Source organism: Oncorhynchus mykiss, chromosome 23 (genome assembly GCF_057628025.1).
Source record: "Oncorhynchus mykiss isolate SJ-2025 chromosome 23, ASM5762802v1, whole genome shotgun sequence".
Classification (NCBI taxonomy): Eukaryota; Metazoa; Chordata; class Actinopteri; order Salmoniformes; family Salmonidae; genus Oncorhynchus; species Oncorhynchus mykiss.
In genome coordinates this window covers 35,442,391-35,470,193 of record NC_143044.1, presented here as the reverse complement: position 1 = coordinate 35,470,193, position 27,803 = coordinate 35,442,391, and positions in this window count along the sequence as shown.

Below are 27,803 nucleotides of genomic sequence, written 5' to 3'. Positions count from 1 at the left end.
AAATCTCATAATTAAAATTCCTCAAACATAGAAGTATTTTACACCATTTTAAAGATAAACTTGTTGTTAATCTCACCACAGTGTCCGATTTCAAAAAGGCTTTACGACGAAAGCACACCAAACGATTATGTTAGGTCTGCACCTAGTCACAGAAAAACACAGCCATTTTTCCAGCCAAAGAGAGGAGTCATAAATAGCAGAAATAGAGATAAAATGAATCACTAACCTTTGATGATCTTCATCAGATGACACTCATAGGACTTCATGTTACACAATATATGTATGTTTTGTTCGATAAAGTTCATATTTATATCCAAAAATCTCAGTTTACATTGGCGCATTACGTTCAGTAATGTTTTGCTTCCAAAACATCAGGTGATTCTGCAGAGAGCCACATTAATTTACAGAAATACTCATCATAAATGTTGATGAAAATACAAGTGTTATGCATGGAACTTCAGATAAACTTTTCCTTAATGCAGATTTCAAAAAAGCTTTACCGAAAAACTACACCATGCAATAATCTGAGTACGGCGCTCAGACACAAAAACAAGCCATACAGATATCCGCCATGTTGTGGAGTCAACAGAAGTCAGAAATAGCATTATAAATATTCACTTACCTTTGATGATCTTCATCAGAATGCACTCCCAGGAATCCCAGTTCCACAATAAAAATGTTTGATTTGTTCGATAAAGTCCATCATTTATGTCCAAATACCTCATTTTTGTTTGCGCGTTCAGTACACAATCCAAACTCACGAGGCGCGGGCAAGTCCAGGCGAAAGTTCAGACGAAAAGTCATAATACAGTTCGTAGAAACATGTCAAATGAAGTACAGAATCAATCTTTAGGATGTTTTTATCATAAATCTTCAATAATGTTTAAACCGGAGAATTCCTTTGTCTGTAGAAATGCAATGGAACATGTGATCAGCTCATGGCACTCTCCCAGACCCCTGACTCAATCAGCTCTCATTCCCTCCTCCTTCACAGTAGAACCCTCAAACAAGGTTCTAAAGACTGTTGCCTTCTAGTGGAAGCCTTAGAAAGTGCAATATGACCCCATAGACACTGTATATTCGATAGGCAATGACTTGAAAAACTACAAACCTCAGATTTCCTGATTTTATTTTTTCTCAGGTGTTTGTCTGCCATATGAGTTCTGTTATAGTCACAGACATCATTCAAACAGTTTTAGAAACTTCTGAGTGTTTTCTATCCAAATATACTAATAATATGCATATATTAGCAACTGGGCCTGAGTAACAGGCAGTTTACTCTGGGCACCTTATTCATCCAAGCTACTCAATACTGCCCCCAGCCAAAAGATGTTTAAAAAACATAATGTTACTTTATTATGTGTGGGTACAGCATTCTCACTCACAGGTACAACAAATATAGACTCTTACAAGGCACGGCGTAAAATATGTTAATGAGCTCCAACAAGAAAATGTTCCCACAATGCACCATCATTTACAGTATGCTGCAGTAAATGAACACCAACATAGGTAATACAGTACTTTATTGTAAAGAAATATAGTATGTTGTTAATTTTTACAGAAGGCTTCTAATTACAGTTAATAACTGTATTTTTCAGCATTTTACCCATAATGCACCAAAATAAAATAACATTTTATTTGTCACATGCGCCAATACAACAGATGTTGCCCTTCCAGTGAAATGCTTACTTACAAGTCCTTAACCAACAACTCAGTTTTAAGAAAATACCTAAAAAAGTAAGAGATAATAAAAACAAATAATTAAAGAAGTAAATAACAGTAGTGGGGCTATATACAGGTGGTACAGGTTCCGAGTCAATGTGTCAATGTGCGGGGGCACCAGTGTCAAGGTAATTGAGGTAGTTATGTACATGCAGGTAGGGTTACTTAAGTGGCTATGCATAGATAATAAGAGAGAGTAGCAGCAGCATTTGGTGCAAATAGTCTGGGTAGCCACTTGATTAACTGTTCAGGAGTCTTATGGCTTGGGGGTGAAAGATGATTAGAAGCCTCTTGAACCTAGAATTGGTGCTCCAGTACCGCTTGCCGTGCAGTAGCAGAGAGAACAGTTCATGACTAGAGTGGCTGGAGTCTTTGACAATTTTTAGGGCCTTCCTCTGATACCGCATGGTATAGAGGACCTGGAGGGCAGGAAGCTAGGCCCCGTGATGTACTGGGCCGTACGCATTACGCTCTGTAGTGCCTTGCAGCCGGAGGCCGAGCAGTTGCCATACCAGGCAGTGATTCAACCTGTCAGAGTGCTCTCGATGGTGCAACTGTAAAACCTTTTGGGGATCTGAGGACCCATGCCAAGTCTTTTCAGTCTCCTGAGGTTTTGTCATGCCCTCTCCACGACTGTCTTGATGTGTTTGGACCATGTTGGTTTGTTGGTGATGTGGACGCCAAGGAACTTGAAGTTCTCAACCTGCTCCACTGCAGCCTCGTCGATGAGAATGGGGGCGTGCTCAATCCTCCTTTTCCTGTAGTCCACAATCATCTCCTTTGTCATGATCACGTTAAGGGAGAGGTTGTTGAAACATGTATGAGAGCATCAGCTGGTCCGGATGACTGTGTGATCATGCTCTACAGCATTAGTTCTGTAAAAAACATTTAAGTTAGTCTTTTTTCCTCCCCTCCCCTCCTCCCCTCTCCTCTCCTTTCCTCTCCTTCCCTCCCATCATCTCCTCTCTCCACTCCTCTCGCTCTCAAATTACCCTGCTGTTCAAGATGGTTCTTTCTCCTCCTTCTCACTGTCCATGTCTGCTGTGCTATGATTATTTATAAAATCCTCTAAGGCCTCACTCCCCTCTATCTGAGACACCTACTGCAGCCCTCATCCTCCACATACAACACCCGTTCTGCCAGTCACATTCTGTTAAAGGTCCCCAAAGCATCCCTGGGTCGCTCCGCTTTTCAGTTTGCTGCAGCTAACGACTGGAACGAGCTGCAACAAACACTCACACTGGACCGTTTTATCTCCATCTCTTCATTTAAAGACTCAATCATGGACACTCTTACTGACAGTTGTGGCTGCTTGTCATGATGTATTGTTGTCTCTACCTTCTTGCCCTTTGTGCTGTTGTCTGTGCCCAATAATGTTTGTACCATGTATAGTGCTGCTACCATGTTGGGCTGCTGCCATGTTGTGTTGCTACCATGCTGTTTTTTCATGTGTTGCTGCAATGCTATGTGGTTGTCTTAGGTCTCTCTTTATGTAGTATTGTGGTGTCTCTCTTGTCGTGATGTTTTTTGTCCTATATTTTTATTACTTTATTTTTTAAATCCCAGCCCCCGTCCCCAAAGGAGGCCTTTCGCCTTCTGGTATTCCATCACTGTAAATAAGAATTTGTTCTTAACTGACTTGCCTAGTTAAATAAAGGTTAAATAAATAATTAAAAATCAAATAAAAACCCTTACACTATGGTTTGACTATGGATCACCAGCCTTAAGGAATACCCAGCCGTCATTGTTATAGGGATACTACTGGATTGGAATGTGGCTCGGAATTTGTGATTTGATTGTGAGAGCCTCAAGTACATATGTATTTATTAATTAATTCAAAATAAGGGAAAGGCAAAGTTATTTACTCACACACACACGAGCTCATGCGCACACACACACATCTATTCCTCCCAACATAATTAATTACTGCCATCTCCTGCTGGCTATGTTAATGCTCCATCATATTTCCTTAACAAATTCAGTAGCATCAAGGTAGGTTAGACTGTGCAGGAAAAACACATGCACCACCAGCAGCAGTAGCACATTTAAAATTTCCTACACTTAATTCCTACACCAAAGGTCCCGCTCATTCCATTTTACTCTGTGAGTCCATTGTGCTGTGCAATTAGCAACACTGGGTATCTCTGAGCACTTTGGATAGACTGTGTAGAGTGGACAGTTCTGGGGCTAGGCTGTGTAGAGTTGACAGGTCTTGGGCTAGGCTGAGTAGAATGGACAGCTCTTGGGCTAGGCTGTGTAAAGTGGACAGCACTTTGGATAGGCTGAGTAGAGTGGACAGTTCTGGGGCTAGGCTGAGTAGAATGGACAGCTCTTGGGCTAGGCTGAGTAGAGTGGACAGCTCTTGGGCTAGGCTGTGTAGAGGGGACAGTACTTGCTCAAGGCTGTGTAGAGTGGACAGCACTTGGGCTAGGCTGTGTAGAGTGGACAGCTCTTGGGATTGGCTGTGTTGCATGGACAGCTCTTGTGCTAGGCGTGAAGAGTGGACAGCTTTTAGGCTAGACTGTGTAGCACGGACAGCTCTTGGGCTAGTCTGAGAAGAGTGGACAGCTCTTGGGCTAGGCTGTGTAGAGTGTACAGCACTTGGGCTAGGCTGGGTAGTGGACAACACTTGGGCTAGGCTGTGTAGAGTGGACAACACTTGGGCTAGGCTGTGTAGAGTGAACAACACTTGGGGTTGGCTGTGTAGAGTGGACAGTTCTTGGGAAAGGCTGTGTAGAGTGGACAGCACTTGGGCTAGGCTGTGTAGCACGGACAGCACTTGGGCTAGGCTGTGTAGAGTTGACAGGTCTTGGACTAGGCTGTGTAGAGTGGACAGCACTTGGGCTATGCTGTGTAGAGTTGACAGCTATTTCTCTGTTTCTCTGTGTAGAGTGGACAGTTCTGGGGCTAGGCTGTGTAGAGTTGACAGGTCTTGGGCTAGGCTGAGTAGAGTGGACAGCTCTTGGGCTAGGCTGTGTAAAGTGGACAGCACTTTGGATAGGCTGAGTAGAGTGGACAGTTCTGGGGCTAGGCTGAGTAGAATGGACAGCTCTTGGGCTAGGCTGTGTAAAGTGGACAGCACTTTGGATAGGCTGAGTAGAGTGGACAGTTCTGGGGCTAGGCTGAGTAGAGTGGACAGTTCTTGTGCTAGACTGTGTAGAGGGGACAGGTCTTGGGCTAGGCTGAGTAGAGTGGACAGCACTTGGGCTAGGCTGTGTAGACTGGACAGAGCTTGGGCTAGGCTGTGTAGAGTGGACAACTCTAAGGCTAGACTGTGTAGCACCAACAGCTATTGGGCTAGGCTGAGTAGATTGGACAGCTCTTGGGAAAGGCTGTGTAAAGTGGACAGCTATTTTGCTAGACTGTGTAGAGTGGACAGCAATTGGGCTAGACTGTGTAGAGTGGACAGCTCTTGGGAAAGGCTGTGTAGAGTGGACAGCACTTTGACTAGGCTGTGTAGAGTTGACAGCACTTGGGCTAGGCTGTGTAGAGTGGACAGCTCTCGGGATCGGCTGTGTAGCACAGACAGCTCTTGGGCTAGGCTGAGTAGATCGGACAGCTCTTGGGAAAGGCTGTGTAGAGTTGACAGCACTTGGACTAGGATGTGTAGAGTGGATAGCACTTGGGCTAGGCTGTGTAGAAAGGACAGCTCTTGGGCTAGACTGAGTAGAGTGGACAGCTCTTGGGCTAGGCTGTGTAGAGTTGACAGCACTTGGGCTAGGCTGTGTAGAGTGGACAGCTCTCGGGATCGGCTGTGTAGCACGGACAGCTGTTGGGCTAGGCTGAGTAGATCGGACAGCTCTTGGGATTGGCTGTGTAGAGTGGACAGCACTTTGCCTAGGCTGTGTAGAGAGTACAGCACTTGGGCTAGGCTGTGTGGAGTGGACAACACTTGGGCTAGGCTGTGTAGAGTGGACAGCACTTGGGCTAGGCTGTGTAGAGTGGACAGCACTTGGGCTAGGATGTGTAGAGTGGACAGCTCTTGGGCTAGACTGAGTAGAGTGGACAGCTCTTGGGCAAGACTGAGTAGAGTGAACAGCTCTTGGGCTAGGCTGTGTAGAGTGGACAGCACTTGGGCTAGGCTGTGCAGTGTGGACAGCTCTTTCGCAAGACTGTGTAGAACGGAGAGCTTTTGGGCAAGGCTGTGCAGAGTGGACAGCACTTGGGCTAGGCTTTGTAGAGTGGACAGCTCTTAGGCTAGACTGAGTAGAGTGGACAGCTCTTGGGCTAGGCTGTATGGAGTGGACAACACTTGGGCTAGGCTGTGTAGAGTGGACAGCACTTGGACTAGGCTGTGGTGAGTGGACAGTACTTGGGCTAGGATGTGTAGAGTGGACAGCTCTTGGGCTAGACTGTGTAGAGTGGACAGCTCTTGGGCTAGACTGAGTATAGTGGACAGCACTTGGGCTAGGCTGTGCAGTGTGGACAGCTCTTTCGCAAGCCTGTGTAGAGTGGAGAGCTTTTGGGGTAGCCTGTGTAGAGTGGACAGCTCTTTGGCTAGACTGAGTTGAGTTTAGAGCTCTTGGGCTAGACGGTGTAAATTGGAAAGCTCTTTTGCAAAACTGTGTAGAGTTGACAGGTCTTGGTCTAGGCTGTGTAGAGTGGACAGGACTTGGGAAAGGCTGTGTAGAGTGGACAGCACTTAGGCAAGGCTGTGTGGAGTGGACAACACTTGGGCTAGGCTTTGTAGAGTGGACAGCACTTGGGCTAGGCTGTGTAGGGTGGACAGCTCTTGGGCTAGACTGAGTACAGTGGACAGCTCTTGGGCTAGGCTGTGCAGAGTGGACAGCACTTGGGCTAGGCTGTGCCGAGTGGACAGCTCTTGGGCTAGACTGTGTAGAGTGGACAGCTCTTGGGCTAGGATGAGTAGAGTTGACAGCTCTTGGGCTAGGCTGTGTAGAGTGGAAAGCTTTTGGACTAGGCTGTGTAGAGTGAACAGCCCCTTCTACTGTCTCTGAGTTTATCCCTCAACACAGTCTCAGGTGATTGCACTAATTTCAAGTCGTTCTGGATAAGAGCGTATGCTAAATGACAAAAAAAAATGATATGTAATGTAGAATTGGAGACAGGGTTTTAAAGGTGCATAATTACATGATTCATTGACTTTGATTAGTTTAGCATCATTGTCAAATTGGTGACAGCCTGGAGAGGTGCTAATGATGGGAGGGAGCTGACAGAGACAATTATAATTAGGCTACACCAAACACCACTTTTTCACAGACCAGCAACTGCTCTCCTCTCCTCTCCCGTAAGATGACGCAATTTCACAAAAATACCTCACACGCCAACGACACGGCAACACACAGGGGGAGATGTTTAAGTATTCACTGTTAATTGACTCATTTGTTCATTCATCATATATATATAAAGAGAGAGAGAGAAAATGAAAAAAGGGTGAAAAACTTGGGTAAGAAAGTTTGGGAGCGTAGTTGTCGTTGAGCGGAGCTGTCTGTATTAGAACAGACAATGGCAGTAATGAAAAGAGGATAAAGCGTCTGGAGACAGTCACGCACGCACGCACACACACACACACACACACACACACACACACACACACACACACACACACACACACACACACACACACACACACACACACACACACCCACACACACACACACACATACACACACACACACACACACACACACACACACACACACACACACACACACACACACACACAGTCCATGCCATGCCTCCCATCTCTCTTGTCTCAGAACTAAAAGCCTCTCGTCACCACTGACAACTACAGCGATTGATATTGATTAATTCGGCACAGCAGACATCCAGACGGTCTAGTCACAGGGTCACAATTATGATGAATCTTCTGTTTATTTTTCTATTATCAGAGAGAGAGAGAAGAGAGAGAGAGAGAGAGAGAGAGAGAGAGTGACAGAGAGAGTGACAGAGAGAGTGACAGAGATTGAGACAGTGAGAGAGTGAGAGAGAGTGACAGAGTGAGTGAGAGAGTGAGAGACAGTGAGGGAATGCAAGAGAGAGACAGAAAGAGACAGTAAGAGAGAAATATACAGTAAGAGAGAAAGATAATTGAATTGAGAGAGAGAGAGAGAGAGAGAGAGAGAGAGAAAGAGAGAGAGAGAGGGGGGGGTGAGACAGGGATGCAGCTTAAGCCCCAACCTCTTCAACAAATATATCAACAAATTGGCACTAGAACAGTCTGCAGCACCCAGCCTCACCCTACTAGAATCTGAAGTCAAATGTCTACTGTTTGCCTGATGATCTGGTGCTTCTGGCATCAACCAAGGAGGGCCTACAGCAGCACCTAGATCTTCTGCACAGATTTGGTCAGACCTCAGCCCTGACAGTAAATCTCAGTTAGACAAAAATAATGTTGTTCCAATAAAGGTCCAGTCGCCAGGACCACAAATACAAATTCCATCTTGACACCGTTGCCCTAGAGCACACAAAAAACTATACATACCTCGGCCTAAACATCAGCGCCACAGGTAAAATCAACAAAGCTGTGAACGAGCTGAGAGACAAGGCAAGAAGGGCCTTCTATGCCATCAAAAGGAACATCAAATTTGACATGCCAATTAGGTTCTGGCAAAAAAATACTTGAATCATTTATAGAACCTATTGCCCTTTACAGTTGTGAGATCTGGGATCTGCTCACCAACCAAGAATTCACAAAATGGGACAAGCACCAAATTGAGACTCGGCATGCAGAATTCTGCAAAAATAACCTGTGTACAACATAAAACACCAAATATTGCATGCAAAGCAGAATTAGGCCGATACACGCTAATTATTAAAATCCAAATTCAATTCTACAACCACCTAAAAGGATGTGATTCCCAAACCTTCCATAACAAAGCCATCACCTACAGAGACATTAACCTGGAGAAGAGTCCCCTAATCAAGCTGATCCTGGGGCTCTGTTCACAAACACACCCCACAGAGCCCCAGGACAGTGTCACGACATTGGCCTGTGGGTAAGGTTTATGATCCCCCATAAATACCTTTCTCCCTTTCCTCTCTCTTGACTCTACAGAAGGACTCTTGAAAAGCCTCTGTTAAACATAGAGAGTCTGGGAACATCAAAAGGTGTGGGGAAAGGAACCATATTTTGGTAATCCAACCAGTTGAAAATATGCGTTGGTACTCATTGAATATGATGCCAGATCAGTTGGCGTCTGAGACATTATGACTGATGACAGGATGACATAAACTGTATATTGGAAAGTCTACACATTGTAGTTATCAGATTCACATGTAATTGTTGTGCAATTGAAATGTTTAAATATGAAACTATTTGTGAAAAGATTAAATGTAATTTTAGCTTCCAAATGAGAGAATTGGGTTTTCATAAAGTTACAACTCTGCTCACTCAGTGGCCTGCCATGCCGCCAATAGCCTAGTGGTTAGAGTAGCAACCGGAAGGTTGCAAGTTCAAAACTCCCGAGCTGGCAAGTCTGTCGTTCTGCCCCTGAATAGGCAGTTAACCCACTGTTCCTAGGCGGTCATTGAAAATAAGAATTTATTCTTAACTGACTTGCCTAGTTAAATAAAGGTCAAATAAATAATTGTAAAATAAATGTGAAGAGACATTGGTTATAAACTAGGAAACACGCCCTTCTCTCCCCTCCTATATAAAGCCCTTGACGAAAATGTAACATTCTGTTCCGAGGACGTTAGGACGACGGCCCACACGTTAAAAGGACTAACATGTCAACTACAGAACTAAGCCAACCTCAGCGTGAGCTTTGGTTGCGAATGGTATGAACTTTGAACTCTTATTCACTAAAGAAATGAGACATCCTAGCCATTGAGTTAGCAACCGCAGCTGTAAACGTGGGCTAGATAAGGAAGGACGACGTATCCAGTCTATCACACAACGACGATATTACAACGTATCCTTTTTACCACCAGAGACACTCTTCAAAGGACAAGGAAGATCTCTGTTGGGACACACGCCCTTCCATCTACAACCAACCTATTGAAGCGCAGCTCAGAGTAAATATTTATTGCATTTTCCTTTTCCAAATGGCAGGTTATTTAGAATGCACAAGATTCTGTATTTACGATAGCATAGCTTCTCCCTTTGTTCTTCAGTCCTCCCGCGCTTCAAGCCCAACCCCCCTCTCTTTGTGTAACCAGCCGTCATACAGGTTCCATCCCCCAGGGATGTTTTCTTCTAGGACATAATTAGTCATCAATGTATGATCGATTCTGTGTTTATGTAATTCTGTGTGATTATTTAGGTATTTAGTAAATAAATAATTAAACCAAAGTTTGTATTGCTGATTCAACTTGTTAGCCAGGGTTCGTGAATATAACCAAGAATTTACAACTTTCAGATGAGACTGAAACAAGGTGACGATTGAATATTGGCTGCTATTGATGTAAAAGATTACCAGGTCTTTAAGAGTTTATTCAGAAGATAACAGCTCTATAAACATTATTTTGTGGTGCTTAATCAGGTAATATTAATTGCAGAGAAATTATTTTATAGAATAGCATGTCATATCACTTAATCCGGCATAGCCAAAGACACTACACCAGCAACACAATTAGACCCAAACAAATCATGGGAAAACGAAAATATAATTAATTACTTGACACATTGGAAAGATTTAACAAAGAAACACAGCAAACTAGAATGCTATTTGGCCCTAAACAGAAAGTACATTGTGGCAGAATATCTGACCACTGTGACTGACCCAAATTTAAGGAAAGCTTTTAATATGTACAGACTCAGTGAGCATAGCCTTGCTATTGAGAAAGGCAGACCTGGCTCTCAAGAAAAGACAGGCTATGTGCACACTGCCCACAAAATGAGGTGGAAACTGAGCTGCACTTCCTAACCTCCTGCCAAATACATGATCCTATTAGAAATACATATTTCCCTCAGATTACACAGATCCACAAAGAATTCAAAAAAATAAACCTGATGTTGATAAACTCCCATAGAGTTAAAGTCGGAAGTTTACATATACTTAAAACGTGTTTATCATTAAAACGTGTTTATCAAACACTCCACACATTTCTTGTTAAAATAAAATTATGTCATAGCTTTAGAAGATTCTGATAGGCTAAATTACATAATTTGAATCAATTGGAGGTGTACCTTCAAACTCATTGCCTCTTTGCTTGACATCATGGGAAAATCAAAAGAAATCAGCCAAGACCTCAGAAAAAATTGTAGACGTCCACAAGTCTGGTTCATCCTTTGGAGCAATTTTCAAATGCCTGGAAGTACCACGTTCATCTCTACAAACAATAGTACGCAAGTATAAACACCATGGGACCACTCAGCCGTCATACAGCTCAGGAAGGAGACGCGTTCTGTCTCCTAGAGATTAATGTACTTTGGTGAGACAAGTGCAAATCAATCCCAGAACAACAGCAAAGGACCTTGTGAATGTGCTGGAGGAAACAGGTATAAAAGTATCTATATCCACAGTAAAACAAGTCCTATATTGACATAACCTGAAAGGCCGCTCAGCAAGGAATAAGCCACTGCTCCGAAACCGCCATAAAAAAAGCCAGACTACGGTTTGCAACTGCACATGGGTACAAAGATCGTACTTTTTGGAGAAATGTCCTCTGGTCTGATGAAACAAGAATAGAACTGTTTGGCCATAATGACCATCGGTATCTTTGGAAGATAAAGGGGGAGGCTTGCAAGCTGAAGAACACCATCCCAACCGTGAAGCACGGGGGTGGCAGCATCATGTTGTGGGGGTGCTTTGCTGCAGGAGGGACTGGTGCACTTCACAAAATAGATGGCGTCATGAGGGAGGAAAATACGTGGATATATTGAAGCAACATCTCAAGACATCAGTCAGGAAGTTAAAGCTTGGTCGCAAATGGGTCTTCCAAATGGACAATGACCCCAAGCATACTTCAAAAGTTGTGGCGAAATGGCTTACGGACAACAAAGTCAAGGTATTGGAGTCATCATCACAAAACCCTGACCTCAATCCTATATAAAATGTGTGGGCAGAACTGAAAAAGTGTGTGCGAGCAAGGAGGCCTACAAACCTGACTCAGTTATACCAGCTCTGTCAGGAGGAAGGGTCCAAAATTCACCCAACTTATTGTGGGAAGCTTGTGGAAGGCTCCCTGAAAGGTTTGACCCAAGTTAAACAATTTAAAGGCAATGCTACCAAATACTAATTGAGTGTATGTGAACTTCTGACCCACTGGGAATGTGATTAAATAAATAAATGCTGAAATGAATAATTCTCTCTAGTATTATTCTGACATTTCACATTCTTAAAATAAAGTGGTGATCCTAACTGACCTGAGACAGGGAATCTTTACTGGGATTAAATGATCAGGAATTGTGAAAAACAGAGTTTAAATGTATTTGGCTAAGGTGTATTTCAACTTCCAAATTCAACTGTATCTATTGGGTGAAATACCACGGTGTGCTGTCACAGCAGAAAAGATATGTGACCTGTTGCCACAAGAAAAGTGCAACCAGTGAAGAACAAACACCATTGTAAATACCATATTTATGTTTTTTTTATTTTCCCTTTTGTACTTTAACTCCTTGCACATTATTACAACACTGTATGTATAACTAATATTACATTTGAAATGTCTTTATTGTTTTGGAACTTCTGTGTGTGCAATGTTTACTGTAAATTGTTATTGTTTATGTCACTTTTGTTTATTATCTACTTCACTTGTTTTGTCAATGTTAACATGTGTTTCCCATGCCAATAAAGCCCATAAATTGAATTGAATTAAGTTGAATTGAGAGAGAGAGAGAGAGATAGGGAGAGGGGCAGTAATTGGCAGGAAGGTTTCAGATGTCTGTTTGTTCAACCTTTCCTTTTTACAGGATGTTGTCTTTCATGTGGAAGCCTCATAAAGAGAAAGACTAACTGAAGCCTGAAAACAAATTAGGTGAACAAACAGACATATTTCAGGAAAACCTCCTTCCTACACAGCACATTCTTCAGTGTAAAAAAATCAATAACACAGTCTGTGGGCCCATGTAGACACCGGAACAGTGTTAAATTAACACACTGCTTAGTGGAATGCCTTATTCAAATGTTTCCCAGAGTGCTTTGCCTTTTCAGTAAATTGTAGAGTTACCACCCATGACTGTATTTCTTTGTGATAGAGACATGGTTGTTGCATTCATCAATTTTTGTTCCTGTGAACTACACCAAGTCAACTCCTAAGTGAATATGTTATTATAAAAATAAATAAAAGTGTGTTTCAATATGTATGTTTGTGCATGTACATTGATTGATTAATCTTATGCTAGACAAAAATAAATAACGTACATTTTTCAAAAATAATCAAATGAGTTAGTTTGATCCAGTTGAAATGCCTTTAGTAGACTCCTCACAATGTTCCTACCCCTGGCACTCGTTCTGCAGGTTGCAGGTGAATACAAGTTCTAACTGTTGGATATCCTAACTCTGGCTGGATTCCAATAGGAATTACACATCACTTTGCAAACCAGTATAATCTGACCTGCAGGTAAAGTAGGGTTGCAAAAGTCTGGTAACTTTCCCCCAATTTCCAGGGGAAAGTCCTGGTTAGAAGTTTCCTGAAAATGGAAGCTGGAAATCAACCAGGATTTTTGAAAAATCTGGGAATTTGGGGAAAGTTACCAGAATGTTGCAATCCTACATTACCTGCAGGTCAGATTATGCTTGTTTGCAAAGTGAATGTGTAATCACTTGTCCCCCATGCTGCTTTGCAACCCTACTTGCAGGCCTGATGTGGCCTGAGGTATGAACTGGGGTACAATTATGCACTTATATCTAAAGGTACAAAGGATGTCCTTACTGGGCACAACTACAGTGAAAAGTGTTTGTACCCCTTTAGGAAGAATCTAAACCTTTTTCCTGAAAGTGTGATACAATGGCTTGAAAGTCATGGTTTGCATGCCACATCAGGCCTGCCAGTCATATTATGCCAGCTTGCAAGGTCATATGTAATTCCTACTGGAATTCAGCCTGTGTGGGGATATTTAACAATCTGTATATCACCCACAATCTGTGAGTTGGGAAGACTATGAGACTACACAAAGCATGAGAGCTATGAGACTACGTAAAGGATTTCACAAAACATTTCAGGAACAGGTGCAAGAAATCCAAGTAAAATATTTGATTTGTTTAGAAAATGTTTGTAATTTATATTTTAGTAACATAAGATTAATTCATTAATAAGTCAATAAATGTACATGCACAAACATAGATATTGAAACAAACAATTCTACCAATCAACCTGCAATAGAGCATGCTGGGAAATATGATAATGATGGGTGTGGTTTTGGTTCAAAGTGATGCGTATGAGCTTCAGGCCCCTGTATTAGGGGTAATAGAGTAGGCCCTCAAAATAAGGCCTTACGAAATGGTATTGTGTGGAGATTATAATTTCTTTCATGATAACATATGCGCTTAGGAACTCACTTGGTGAAGTCCACAGGACTGAAAATGGATGAATGCAACAAACATGTCTATGTCACTAACAAATACAGTCATGGGTAGTAACTCTACAATTTACTTGAAAGGCAACGCACTCTGGGAAATATTTGAAAAGGGCTTTACACTCTACAGTGTGTTAATTTAACACTGTTCCGGAGTGTACTGTATATGGATCCACAGACTCCACACTTTTGGTGTTGATTTAACGCTGTCAGTTGTATATATATATATATATATATTGAAATACACTGGAAATGTTGCTGTGTACTAGTAGTAAAAAGAGCAGTGATGTAAACTCCATTTCAGGGGCAGAATCAGTTTCTCAGTTTCTGTCTGTCCCCTTCTGCATTTATCAGTTTATATATCAATCTGTTAATATATTCCTTCACTGGAGCACCAGTCCATCTCACCATGTCTAGTTGCCTCAATGTCGTCCATCCCTACTGTGTGTGTGTCCTCTCTCCTCCTAATATATATGACCATCCTCTCAGAAGCCAATTCTCCTGATAACCACCACATTCCAGACTTCCATTAGGCGCTGGTAATGCAGCCTTTGACCATCTGTCAGACCCCAGACTGCTGGCGATAAACTTCTCCATCGCTCTCTCTTGCTCTTTGATTTTTCTAGCTCCCTCTTTTCATTCATCTGTTTCCCTGAGGATAGAGGGATGAGGACAGAGAGATGCAGAAAGCGAGAGAGAGAGAGATAGAGAGAGAGAGAGATCAGGAGGGGCAGAAATAAATCAATTTCTGCCTTATCCCTGTGCTTAAAACAAGCCATGTCAGGGACCATCTAGAATAAGCAACAAAAAAGGGACCATCCGACAAAAGGGGTCAGCCCTTCAAACCCACCACATATCCCAGGGGAGAGGGGTGGAGTCGGCCCTGTCATGAGTTCTGACATGCAGCCGTCACTGTCTGTCTGTCTGACACACAAACACATGCACACACGCACACGCACACACACGCACGCACGCACGCACGCACGCACACACACACACACACACACACACACACACACACACACACACACACACACACACACACACACACACACACACACACACGTCAATGTCTGCCACCAACACAAAACAGCCCTCTGTCCTGTCTGGCACTACTCCAAATAGAATCCAGCCTCCACTGATCCAATCACTCACTCAAATGATAGACGACCAGAAAGAGGGGTGCTATAAGGATGGAGGGATGGAGAAAATAAGATCTGTTAGAGGATAACAAAAGAAAGTTGAGCATGTTTAGCGAATCAGTTGCACTAGGTAACCTTCGGCTTTGTTATGGTAACAGTGTGTTTCTCCTGACCAACTCTAGACTCTGAGCATAGCTGCTCTCGCAAACGTATCTCATTACATATTCGTGAACCTAAGATTAGATGTTACTACAATAGTTGCACTTCACTGTTTTGACATATACTCTAACGAGACCATTTTAACTGTTGAGGTGAGTCAATTTAGATGTCATTTGTTGCAAAATATACAATATAATTCACAGCATGTCTGTGTTTATGTGCCCTTGCTATTTCACCTCCCGAGCGGCCTTTAATAATTTCCATTACATCCTCATTATCATTTAAAGATTACAACTTCATTGGATCTGGGGCATAATTATCTCTTCATTCATTTCATCCCTCTCTTCACTCCTCTGTTCCCCTCTGTTCTCTAATGTCCAGAGAAATTCTATTTCATATTAACAACTGGAATTAATCAAAGGGCTCCTTCCAGACAGAGAAGTTTCTTCCCAAAGTCAGGATATAGAGGAGAGTCAGTGCCAGGCTTGACATTTTAATTGGATTCACAATGAGGCAGTGAGAGGTTTTTTCAGATTATGTTTAAAACGCTCATCATCACGAGTTTCCTGGGTGGCCTTTTTACAACCCCGCATGTGGCCTTTTTAGTGCCCGAGTATAATAACCCCCTCTCTGTTAGTCCTTCAGTTTGACCAAGCCGGAGGGGAAAGTATAAAAACTGTCAGATACTATAGTCCAAACGAACTAAAAGCCTTCACACAATCTCATGCAAGAAAAACGAGAGAGAGAAAAAGAGAGAGAGAGAGAGAGAGAGACAGACAGGGAAGGAATCAGTAAAGAGTCAAGTCCAAATGAGAAGACATCCACATTATAATGCAAGGATAACTCTCCTTACTACAGCTAACTTCAAAAAGAATGTTGAAGTGATTGCATTATTGAGTCAATGGTAACCTTGTCTAACTCAGAGCTGTATGTTTGGATACAATATAAGAGTTATGATTTGACTTGACCGCTTTGGATTGTTTCATGAAAGAAAAAATGTATAGGTTGTTATTATCAACGAAACGTCACAATACGGTGCAGAGCGTTCGATTTGGCTACTTGGGGGCAAGGAGACTCCAGCTCTGCTAAAACCTTTTGCCAACTATGTGCTGTTTTCAACTGATTGTGAGATAAGTGTTATAACTATTTGGTTTAAATATCCTTACCTCTTGAAGAGTATAGTCAGAACTACACATTTCCAATTATTCCACATGTATCTCTATCATCAGAGTTACACAGCAAGTAACTGGTTAGCTCTGTCATCAGAGTTACACAGCAAGTAACTGTTTAGCTCTGTCATCAGAGTTATACAGCAAGTAACTGTTTAGCTCTGTCATCAGAGTTACACAGCAAGTAACTGGTTAGCTCTGTCATCAGAGTTACACAGCAAGTAACTGTTTAGCTCTGTCTTCAGAGTTATACAGCAAGTAACTGTTTAGCTCTGTCATCAGAGTTATACAGCAAATAACTGTTTAGCTCTATCATCAGTTATACAGCAAGTAACTGTTTAGCTCTGTCATCAGAGTTATAGAGCAAGTAACTGTTTAGCTCTGTCATCAGAGTTATACAGCAAATAACTGTTTAGCTCTATCATCAGTTATACAGCAAGTAACTGTTTAGCTCTGTCATCAGAGTTATAGAGCAAGTAACTGTTTAGCTCTGTCATCAGAGTTATACATGAAGTAACTGTTTAGCTCTGTCATCAGAGTTATACAGCAAATAACTGCATGCTTTTAATAATCAGTAAACATTAATGTATCATGTGATTTCAGATACGTGAGTGTAGCCTATACATTTGGCATGTAGCTAACTAGCTAAGCAAATAGCATGTGTCATTCGCTTGCTTCATCAGAGATTAGGCATTTGGAAAGAGCTTGACATAGGCAAGTCCTCATCCTGGTAAAGATGTCAGTCATACTACTGTCATCACCACTACAGTGGCTTGCGAAAGTATTCAAGCCCCTTGGCATTTTTCCTATTTTGTTGCCTTACAACCTGGAATAAAAATATATTTTTGGGGGGTTTGTATCATTTGATTTACACAACATGTCTACTACCACTTTGAAGATGCAAAATATATTTTCTTGTGAAACAAACAAGAAATAAGACAAAGAACAACAGAAAACTTGAGCGTGCATAACTATTCACCCCCCCCCCCCCCCTCCCCAAAGTCAATACTTTTGATTTAGAGCCACCTTTAGAGCCACCTTTTGCAGCAATTACAGCTGCAAGTCTCTTGGGGTATGTCTCTATATGCTTGGCACATCTAGCCACTGGGATTTTTGCCCATTCTTCAAGGCAAAACTGCTCCAGCTCCTTCAAGTTGGATGGGTTCTGCTGGTGTACAGCAATCTTTAAGTCATACAACAGATTCTCAATTGGATTGGGGTCTGGGCTTTGACTAGGCCATTCCAAGACATTTAAATGTTTCCCCTTAAACCACTCGAGTGTTGCTTTAGCAGTATGCTTAGGGTCATTTTCCTGCTGGAAGGTGAACCTCTGTCCCAGTCTCAAATCTCTGGAAGACTGAACCAGGTTTCCCTCAACAATTTCCCTGTGTTTGCATCCTCCATCATTCCTTCAATTCTGACCAGTTTCCCAGTCCCTGCTGAGGAAAAACATCCCCACAGCAGGATGTTGTTCTCGGGGTGATGGGAGGTGTTGGGTTTCGCCAGACATAGCGTTTTCCTTGATGGCCAAAAATCTCAATTTAGTCTCATCTGACCAGAGTACCTTCATCCAATTTGTTTGGGGAGTCTCCCACATGCCTTTGGCAAACACCAAACATGTTCGCTTATTTTTGTCTTTAAGCAATGTTTTTTTTCTGGCCACTCTTCCGTAAATCCCAGCTCTGTGGAGTGTACGGCTTAAAGTGGTCCTATGGAGAGATACTCCAATGTCCGATGTGGATTTTTGCAGCACCTTCAGAGTTATCTTTGGTCTCTTTCGTGCCTCTCAGATTAATGCCCTCCTGGTCCGTGAGTTTTGGTGGGCGGCCCTCTCTTGGCAGGTATGTTGTGGTGAAATATTCTTTCAATTTTTTAATAATGGATTTAATGGTGCTCCGTGGGATGTTCAAAGTTTCGGATATTTTTTTTTAAACCTAACCCTGAGCTGTACTTCTCCACAACTTTGTCCCTGACCTGTTTGGAGAGCTCCTTGGTATTCATGGTGCTGCTTGCTTGGTGGTGCCCCTTGCTTGGTGGTGCCCCTTGCTTAGTGGTGTTGCAGACTGGGGACTTTCAGAACAGGTGTATATATATTGCGATCATGTGACAGATTATGTGACACTTAGATTGCACACTGGTGGACTTTATTTAACTAATTATGTGACTTCTGAAGGTAATTGTTTGCACCAGATCTTATTTAGGGGCTTCATAGTAAAGGGGTGAATACATATGCACGCACCACTTTTCCGGTAGTTATTTTTGATATTTCACTTCACCAATTTTGACTATTTTGTGTATGTCCATTACATGAAATCCAAATAAAAATCTATTTAAATTACTGGTTGTAATGCAACTAAATAGGAAATACTTTTGGGGGATGAAAAATTTTGCAAGGCACTGTAGATGGCAAGCAAATCATACAACATTTTCATATATCCATTTAGTTTAGACCTTGAAAGTTAGCTTGTTAACTAGCCATATTGATGTGATCTATTATTAGCTAACGTTAGCTAACCAATTTGATGTGGTTCATCAATCAATGTAGCCTATCATGGCTGTCAGCAGTAATCATGATTAAACACTCTTAAAAACAATGTTGAAAACAGAATAATGTTAGCTAACTTCGCTAGGTAGTCCTACGTTGGTTGGAGAAAAAAGTCCATAAGGTCTATATACCACTATGTTTAGCCAACTGTACAAAGTTTCTACCGGTAGCTTGCAAAGTAAATATTATCAGCTAACAGTGTATTGTGAGATAAGGAGAGATTCTAGAATGAGAGTTCTAGAATGCTCATTCTCTGCCAGGTCACTGCTGTCACCATGGCGATGTCATGCTCTGTGTGACTGACTGATGGGTGGTGAGTGATGTCAGAGGGTTAAAAGCTGACATGATAGGAGATAGTCAGAGACCAAACATATACATATTCTGAACAGTCAAATCAAATTTTATTGGTCGCATACACATATTTTGCAGATGTTATCCCAGGTGCAGCAAAAATGTTACGCTTCTAGCTCCAACAGTGCATTACACCTTACAATACAAAACAATATACACAAATCTAATCGTTATAAAGAAATTAAGAAATAATTAAGAAATTCAAAAATAGAGGTACAGTTGAAGTCGGAAATTTACATACACCTTAGCCAAATAAGTTTAAACTCAGTTTTTCACAATTCCTGACATTTTATCAGAGTAAAAATGCCCAGTCTTAGGTATGTTAGGATCACCACTTTATTTTAAGAATGTGAAATGTCAGAATAATAGTAGAGAGAATGGTTTATTTCAGCTTTTATTTATTTCATTACATTCCAGTGGGTCAGAAGTTTACATCCACTCAATTAGTATTTGGTAGCATTGCCTTTAAATTGTTTAACTTGGGTCAAACGTTTCGAGGTAGCCTTCCACAAGCTTCCCACAATAAGTTGGGTGAATTTTGCCCATCCCTCCTGACAGAGCCGGTGTAACTGAGTCAGGTTTGTAGGCCTCCTTGCTCACACATGCTTTTTAGGTTCTGCCCACAAATTTTCTATAAGATTGAGGTCAGGGCTTTGTGATGGCCACTCCAATACCTTGACTTTGTTGTCCTTAAGCCATTTCGCCACAACTTTGGAAGTGTGCTTGGGGTCATTGTCCATTTGGAAGATCCATTTGTGACCAAGCTTTAACTTCCTGACTGATGTCTTGAAATGTCGCTTCAATATATCCACATAATGTTATTCCTTCATGATGTCATCTGTTTTGTGAAGTGCACCAGTCCCTCCTGCAGCAAAGCACCCCAACAACATGATACTGCCACTCCTGTGCTTCACAGTTGGGATGTGTTCTTCGAATTGCAAGCCTCCAACCTTTTCCCTCCAAACATAAAGATGGTCATTATGGCCAAACAGTTCTATTCTTGTTTCATCAGACCAGAGGACATTTCTCCAAAAAGTACAATCTTTGTCCCCATGTGCAGTTGCAAACCGTAGTCTGGCTTTTTTTATGGCGGTTTTGAAGCAGTGGCTTCTTCCTTGCTGAGTGGCCTTTCAGGATATGTCGATATAGGACTTGTTTCACTGTGGATATAGATACTTTTGTACCTGTTTCCTCCAGCATCTTCACAAGGTCCTTTGCTGTTGTTCTGGGATTGATTTGCACTTTTCGCACCAAAGTACGTTTATCTCTAGGAGACAGAACGTGTCTCCTTCCTGAGCTGTATGACGGCTGCGTGGTCCCATGATGTTTATACTTGCGTACTATTGTTTGTGCAGATGAACGTGGTACCTTCAGGTGTTTGGAAATTGCTCCCAAGGTTGAACCAAGGAGGTGTTGGCTGATTTATTTTGATTTTTCCCATGATGTCAAGCAAAGAGGCACTGAGTTTGAAGGTAGGCCTTGAAATACATCCACAGGTACACATCCAATTGACTCAATTGATGTCAATCAGCCTATCAGGAGCTTCTAAAGCCATGACATAATTTTCTGGAATTTTCCAAGCTGTTCAAAGGCACAGTCAACCTAGTGTATGTAAACTTCTGACCCACTGGAATTGTGATACAGTGAATTATAAGGGAAATAATCTGTCTGTCAACAATTGTTGGAAAAATTACTTGTGCCATGCACAAAGTAGATGTCCTAACCGACTTGCCAAAACTATAGTTTGTTAACAAGAAATTTGTGGAGTTGTTGAAAAACAAGTTTTAATGACTTCAACCTAAGTGTATGTAAACTTCCATCTTCAGCTGTATATACAGGTATGCTCTATAAATCCGTCACTTGGGCCTCCCGGGTGGCGCAACGGCGCAGCGGAGGACGCATGACTTTCAACCTTCGTCTCTCCCGAGCCCGTACGGGAGTTGTAGCGATGAGACAAGATAGTAGCTACTACAACAATTGGATACTACGAAATTGGGGAGAAAAAGGGGTAAATTTTTATTTTATTTTTTTATTTAAAAATAAATCCGTCACTTTATGCATATAATGGAAGACGTGTGTGCACATCAAACACACACATACACATACTGCAATGTCTCTCTTTCTCTCCTACCTGTATCCCTTTCTACCTCTCCCTCTACCTTCCTTTCCCTCTCTTTCTCTTTCTCTCCCTCTCATTTTCTCCTTTCTCCTCCTCTCCCTGTATACCTCCCCTCCCTTTGTCCTCTCTCTCCCTTTCCCTCCCTTCCTCTTCCCTCTCTCCCCCACTCTCTCCAATGGCTTCACGCTCCAGCCTTCCAACAATCAGGCCCTCTCGCACCCGCAATCACTCTACGCTGATGGGCACGGCGTCCCCGGTGCATAGATGAAACACACAACCCGTGTCGACCCCCATCCGTCACCACACACACACCCATTCAAACAACTCCACACACACACACACACAGACATACATCATACACACACATACGTCGGTTGGGGGCGGGGGGCCCAGCTGGCGACTGCCTCTAATTTGGTAGGGCAGGTTTCCATGGTTGGCTACGGTTGGTCAGGCCCATATGCAGCATGAGGATCTGAGGGAGCAGGGTAGCGGGCTGCTGTGTGTGTGTGTGTGCCTGCGTGTGTGTGTGTGTGGCAGGGAGGGGGATCAGTGTGTTTGTGAGTGTGTGCGGTGGTAATGTGTGTGCGTGTGCTTGTGTGTGTGTTGTTGCTGTGCAGGGGAGCGGGGTGGAGTGGGCAGAATGGGGTGGTAGTAGGGGGGACCTGGGCAGAATGGGGAAGGGCTGGGTATGCGGGCAACACGAGGCTGGTCACCCTCCAACAGACACAAGCACACTGTGATTGTCAGGGGGGTAGAGAGTGCCAGCTGTCATCCTCTGCCCCTGACAGAGCCCAGCACAACCTCCTGTATGGGGGGGGCAATCGTACAGCACAGAAATCACAATGAAAGAAACATCAGCTCCTGAAATCAACCATGTCACCCTCTACCATACAGAACCCAGCCCAGCCCATACTCCTCATCCCTCTCCTCCTCATCCTCCTTCTCCTCCTCATCCCTCTCCTCTTCCTCCTCCTCCTCTGTCTCCTCCTCCTCCTCCCTCCTCCTCATCCCTCTCCTCTTCCTCCTCCTCCGTCTCCTCCTCCTCCTTCCCCTCCTCCTCCTCCCTCCTCCTCCTGAGGGGCGGGGTGAGTGGTGTTCCAGTCTGGGGGTGATTCGGTTCCCTTCACACTGCCAGCAGTATTAATTAATGACCCATACTCTTACTGTTTGTCACTATCTCTCTCCCTCTCTCTCCCCCTCTCTCCCAATATTTTCTACCTTTTCTCACTTCCATCCCTTCCCTCCTCTCCTCTCTCTGCTCTATTCTCTATCTCTCCCTACCCTTCTTTCTCCTCTGCTTTTTATTTAACAAATAGCTTTCAGAGAAAAACACAAGTGCTCTTTAACATAACCGCTGACGCAAAGCGACATAAAGTTACCGGCTGCGTCCCGACTGCGTCCCAAATGGCACCCTAATTCCTATATAGTGCACAACTTTTGACCAGAACCATTTAGGATGCAGCTATCAATAAAATGACTGTAATATCATAACAGGGAATATGTGTCTCCATGGAGCATAAATTCTGTTACATGTCATTCAGCCTTTGTTGTTATTTATCCGGTTTTCTTTACAACCAGCCAGATGTCTGGAGGGCAGGCACACCACAATCCTGTTTGTGAGAGAAAAAGAGAGGGAGAGAGAGGGACATAGAGTTGGGGGGGAGAGAGAGAGAGAGAGAGCGAGAGGAGGAGTAGGAGGAGGAGAGAAAGCAAATGTTGGATGTCACCATAGCTTCCTGCTGCCCCCTACTGTTAGCACTGGAACACGTCCAATATCTTTACTACAAAACACACACACACACTACATAAACCACAGGGCATTTCTGTTTGATAAAGAGTGAGTGTCTGGTGGTGCACAAACGTTGTGTGTGGAGGCCTACCAGCGTGGGGGAAGAGAATGGTCCAGAAAGAGACACAGAGAGGAGGATAACTGGCACCATTACTGTGATATTTCTGTGTGGATTCTCTATATGTATTCCAATGTATTCAGGCCTGTACTCCCATCCGTTTGTATGCCTGTTCATACTCCCATTGGGGCTGGAGGGGTGGAGGGGAGGTGGAGAAGGGGGATAACTGGAGTGACTGTAACAGTCTGTCCCCAGGGGAGATGAGAAATGGACGGTAAACCAGCGCCGAGAGACAAATCACATCGCCTTGAATTTACATAAACAGTCTTCAAATGGCTGCTACTGCTGCTGCTCAGTGCGTCCCAAATGGCATGTTATTCCCTATATAGGGCACTACTGTTGACCTGGACCTATTGTGTGCTATATAGAGAATAGGGTGCCATTTTTGACTAGTGCCCCAGCGCTGTGGAGGATTAGTATTGAGTTCATTTAACACTTAAACACACTCCCAGGAGAGGCTATTCATGTTGGACAAATTGCCCCAGCCACAGCACCTCGTCAGCGGGTAGTTCTCAGCCGGGCAGAGGGTACCGTCTGAGGAGAGGAGTAGTTTATAGGCCTGCACACAGAGAGACAGAGAGAGAGACGGGGAGAGAGACAGAGAGAGAGAGAGAGAGACAGAGAGAGAGAGAGAGAGAGAGAGACAGACAGAAAGACAGAGAGAGAGGGGGGGAGAAATAGAGTTAGGGAGAGTGAGCTAGAGAGAGAGTGAGACAGAGACAGAGAGAGAGAGAAGGACTTTGCGCCATGTCTGCTCCCTCCATTAAGAGGAGTACTATATTTTCAATCATCCAAAATGGCACCTGGAGCAATATCATTACCAATTACATATAAATAGAGCAGGGCTGGCTGGGGCTGAGAACAAGAACAGGGCTGGCTGGGGCTGAGAACAAGAACAGGGCTGGCTGGGGCTGAGAACAAGAACAGGGCTGGCTGGGGCTGAGAACAAGAACAGGGCTGGCTGGGTCTGAGAACAAGAACAGGGCTGGCTGGGGCTGAGAACAAGAACAGGGCTGGCTGTGGCTGATGGGAGTACTGTTCTTAAAGGGAAGACGCACACACTAGAAGAGTGAGTGTGCTGACAGGAAAGAAAAATGGGACTCTGGAACTCTGTGAACCTATCTGATGATATGTAAACTTGGCATAGGAGTTTGTATGGGTGGTAAAGGTCATGTAGAGGCTGAGAAAGTGTGTGTGTGTGTGTGTGTGTGTGTGTGTGTGTGTGTGTGTGTGTGTGTGTGTGTGTGTGTGTGTGTGTGTGTGTGTGTGTGTGTGTGTGTGTGTGTGTGTGTGTGTGTGTGTGTTTCTGTGTGGGTGTGTCTTGGCTGGAAGAAGAAAGGTATAATGTACCTCTGCAGGCTGGGGGCGAGGGAGTTAGGAGGAGGAGAATGGGCGTTATCTTGACTTTGGCTCAGTGACACAGAGAGAGGACAGGACAGGTTGTTCAGCAGGCTCAGTGATAAAGCAGGCCTCACAGAACAGGATCAGAGACAGGTCTGAGAAGGGTCAACTAAATCCTTCCACTATCATGCAGAAAAGAGCTTTCATACACTCAGAACTGGCCTGGGAACAGTTGTATTGCGCTATCAGCAAAGCTGGGAAAACGTATTCTCTATTTCCTGCACATCTGTATAGTTTGATTTGGTTCAACTGATATGACAAGGTGCAGGCCAGCGGAACAACTGACTAGTCCTGGAAAACCCAGACCTAGGAGATCACTGGTAATGTTGTGGAGGCAACCTGTCTGTCTAGACAGACTAACAACTGACTAGTCCTGGAAAACCCAGACCTAGGAGATCACTGGTAATGTTGTGGAGGCAACCTGTCTGTCTAGACAGACTAACAACTGACCAAGAGCAACATATTCAGCTGTATGGACCAGCAGGCCTACACTGAAGGCTCTGAGACGTTTATACTTCCAGCCACTTGGCTTCACTAAGTGTCATTGGGGTTGGGTGCCTCAAAAGTTGATTCTATTTCCATCTGTTTTTGCTCAGATTCATCAATTTTCATTTGGGTTTCAAAACTTTCTTCACTGAGCCTGCACTTTCATCAGTAGGTGAGTCAACACAGCCGCTGGTCCCAAAACCCTTATTATCCTCATCTACAACCCTGTAGGAAAGCAATCAGCACAACCCCCATCCCCAACTGAATACAGTAGCAAGCTACAACTGTAAAATAGATTTGTCTCGAGCAAACTAATTATGCATCTTCCTGTGCAATTTATAAGTGTTGCCACGACAACGCTACTGCCTGCAGTAACACTTAACTTCTACTGCTTGATTAATGGTGCTGGAGCTGGGACTGCAGGCCTAGAAATAGGAGTATAGATACACACACACACACACACAAGCATGCACGCACGCACTCTCACACACACACACACACACACACACATATACACACACACACACACACACACACACACACACACACACACACACACACACACACACACACACACACACACATCAGCAGCATCAGCAGTCTGAACTGGCTGCCTCTCTCTGTCGAAGCTCTCTCTCTCTCTCTGGTTTGCTCTGTCACAGCTCTCCTCTTCTCTCTTTCCTCTTGTCTCTCTCTTTCTACTCCTTCTCCCTCTCTGTCACAGCACTCCTCTCCTCTCCTCTTGTTTCTCCTCTCCTCTCCTCTTTCCTATCCTTGCCACATAAAAATAATGCAGTTTACTAGGATATTACAGGAGAATGCCTATGTAACAAGTGTTAAGACTGACTCAGACATGACAGCAGAGCAGGCCAAGAGCTACCTGGGATAAAAGGTTGAACATCTATATAAATATCATATAAAAAGCATCTCAATGACAATATGAAAGAGGGAAGTGGTATGACTGTGAATGTAGTAAATTGGACCTACGTGGACCTCAGAAACACCACAGTCCTCAACTTTAGTAAATACTGAAGTATTTCATATGTATATACCCTGTTGTCCATTCCCCCAGCCAGGTCACCCCTTATACAAGTCAGTATTCGACGTCCATCCATATCTGAGGATGTCGGGACATGATGTGGAATCCAGCCACTAGGGAAACAGTGAGCACTGTTGCCTTCAAGTAGGTTTTGGTTTTGTGGACAGGATGGTGGATAGGCATAAGCATCTGCCTCTGCCTCTGATTCCAAAGGTTGTGAGTTTGAATCCAGCGATAGAAAGTTGTTTTTATATTTTTGTTTTAAGCCTATCCCTAACCTTAACCCTTACCTTAACCATTCAGAGTTAATGCCTAACCGTAACCCTTACCTTAACCATTCAGAATTAATGCCTAACCTTAACCCTTACCTTAACCATTCAGAGTTAATGCCTAACCGTAACCCTTACCTTAACCATTCAGAGTTAATGCCAAACCTTAACCCTTACCTTAACCATTCAGAGTTAATGCCTAACCTTAACCCTTACCTTAACCATTCAGAATTAATGCCTAACCTTAACCCTTACCTTAACCATTCAGAGTTAATGCCTAGCCTTAACCCTTACCTTAACCATTCAGAGTTAATGCCTAACCTTAACCCTTACCTTAACCATTCAGAGTTAATGCCTAGCCTTAACCCTTACCTTAACCATTCAGAGTTAATGCCAAACCTTAACCCTTACCTTAACCATTCAGAGTTAATGCCAAACCTTAACCCTTACCTTAACCATTCAGAGTTAATGCCAAACCTTAACCCTTACCTCAACCATTCAGAGTTAATGCCAAACCTTAATCCTTACCTTAACCATTCAGAGTTAATGCCTAACCGTAACCCTTACCTTAACCATTCAGAGTTAATGCCAAACCTTAACCCTTACCTTAACCATTCAGAGTTAATGCCTAACCTGAAGAGTTAATACCTAAACTTTACCTTAAACACTTCAAAATTTGACGTTTGGAACAACTTCGAATTTTGACATTTGGGAAACATGGATGAACGTCAAATTCTGACACGAGACTGTGAGAGATGGTAGCATTCCCCTCCCCCATATCCCAATTTGTGCCACCCGTAAGATAGAAACCTACATGCCAAGTACAGACCATATAATGTGTTCCCTACAGGTTATAGACAAGAAGTGCTGAACTCTCCATTCAGAACCCAGTCCTACCTACAGGTTATAAGAAAGTGCTCTTTTAGTATTTCTCCAGTAGGTTTCCTCAAGGAGAAATATCCCACTTTATGTAAAAGATAATAAAACAAAAACACTCTAGTAAATACTACAGTAACGTCTGCAAAAACACGACAGTAATTACTATAGTATATACTACTATTTTTCCTACG